This window comes from Babylonia areolata, chromosome 10, assembly GCF_041734735.1.
Source record: "Babylonia areolata isolate BAREFJ2019XMU chromosome 10, ASM4173473v1, whole genome shotgun sequence".
Taxonomy (NCBI): Eukaryota; Metazoa; Mollusca; class Gastropoda; order Neogastropoda; family Buccinidae; genus Babylonia; species Babylonia areolata.
Window position 1 is genome coordinate 1,168,408 of NC_134885.1, and position 2,085 is coordinate 1,170,492.

A 2,085-nucleotide genomic window follows, 5' to 3' on the forward strand; every position below is an offset into this window, starting at 1 on the left:
AGACAAACTGACAAACACAGGGAAACTGACAAAAACGAAACCAGGTCCAGGTAAAACCCCGTTCGGCAGTGGATAAATCAGTCGGCTGACGTACATAATGACATGGTGCATTGAAAGGAGGTCGTTATGGGGGGGGTTAATGCCTGGTACTTCCCCCAGCGTTTAGTTCTGTGTAAAGTGTTATTGCATACACTGTGTGAGTGGTGGGGAAACGCTGTGTGTGTGTATGTGTGTGTCCTTGTGTGTGTGTGTGTGTGTGTGTTTGTGTGTGCATGTGCGTGAGTGTGTGTGTGTGTCTATGCGAGTGTGTGCGTGTGTCCTTGTGTGTGTGTGTGTTTGTGTGTGTGTGTGTGTCCTTGTGTGTGTGTGTGTGTGTGTGTGTGTGTGTGTGTGTGTGTGTGTGTGTGTGTGTGTGTAGGTCCTTGTGTGTGTGTGTGTGTGTGTGTGTGTGTGTGTGTGTGTGTGATTCTAGAGAGGGACGATGGGGCGGATGGTTCTTGCGTGCGTGCGTCCACGCGTGTGATCACGTGGTGATGAGACGCCATGTGACTTGCACGAGGTTTTTTCCTGACAGTGTGACTGAAGAATGGAGGTGTGGGTGATAAGCCTGGCTATATAAGTCAGCTGTGTGCTGTGGCTGGGTGGGTGTTGACACTGTGCACACAGCCGTTCTGCTTCATAGCCTGTGTCGTCGTCCTCTTCGCTGCTTTGCTGAGACAGATCCGGTTTGCCCCGTCTTGCTTGAAGGGTAGATATTCACATATCTTTAAGGTGAGCCTTCCCCTTCTTCTTCTTCTGCTTCTTCTGGTCTTCTACTTCTACCTCCTCCTCCTCCTCCTCCTCCCCTTCTTCTTCTTCTGCTCTTGCATGGCCAGCATCAACGTGTTGGTGATTCCTGTCAAAGGCAGTAGCCTATATGCTGGACGTTCATGTGTGCCCATAACCTACCTACTCTAACGTGGAGTTCAGGATCTTTAACGTGCGCAGTTCACACAACGGGATGAAGCAGTTAGCGGGTGTGCGCACCTGTTGTGACTTGGGGGATCTGAAACTGACATGATTTGTCATGTACCTGGTTTCTGTTGTTGTTTTTCTTTACAGTCATGTTTCCACGTTGAGTCTTGGTCTGCTATGTTGTGACACTGCACCTGGCCAAATGTCTTTATTTTGAGATATTGAAGTTCTTCTCTTATCCTCGCTTGATGGCTTGCCACAGGGGTAGAAACTGGGACCGTCAAAAAGTGGTGATCTCTCTGTGTTGTTTCAACAAACCAGTACTTCTAATTGTTATTGGGATTGCTGATTATTGTCCAGCCGACTGTCATGCAATGTAACGTCAATTTTAGTTTATTACAATTTCAGTTAACTGATTAATTCATGCAATTACTATTATCATTGTTATTATCATTCATGGAAGAAAAGGGAGAAGAAGAAGGAGGAGGAAGAGGAGGAGACGAGGAAGACGAAGAATTATGATGATGATGATGATGGAGGAAGAAGAAGAATTATGATGATGATGAGGAGGAGGAGGAAGAAGAATTATGATGATGAGGAGGAGGAGGAAGAAGAATGATGATGATGAGGAGGAGGAAGAAGAAGAATTATGATGATGATGATGATGATGATGATGGAGGAGGAGGAAGAAGAATGATGATGATGATGATGAGGAGGAGGAGGAGGAAGAAGAAGAAAACTTTGCAGCCCAGATGAACACTTTTACACACTGAGAGCTTCCTGATGCACAAGTTCTCATGTGAGAGAGAGGGAGAGAGAGAGAGGGGGGGGGGTTTAGAGGGGCAGACAGACAGACAGACAGAGCATTCGTTAAGAGGCATGCACGAATGATATTGTCAGTGCGCACTTTGCTGTTTTTTCAGTCTGATCTTGCACGTTTGCATAATGTCTTCCTAACCGCCCAAGGTTAAAAACAATCCATTCATTCATTGTTGTTCAGCCTGTGTTGTGTTGTCATTTCTTTTTGAGAGGGGCGTGTTCCTTGCTTCTCAGATTATGCACTTCGTAATTCTGAGAAATAGACCAGCACCTGTGAAAAGACCTGTGTTAACTATAGAAATAGATCAGTAC

The 2,085-nt window shown here is 45.9% G+C and overlaps 1 protein-coding gene across 1 annotated transcript in view; it reads left to right on the forward strand.

Annotated features, from left to right (window-relative positions):
* Window positions 1–601: 601 nt before the first annotated feature.
* Window positions 602–2,085, forward strand: part of LOC143286684 (procathepsin L-like) — a 19,895-nt gene continuing 18,411 nt past the window's right edge. Inside the window, exon 1 of the mRNA XM_076594340.1 lies at window positions 602–771. The gene's annotated coding sequence lies outside the window, so the exon portion shown is untranslated. The remainder of the gene's footprint in view (window positions 772–2,085) is intronic.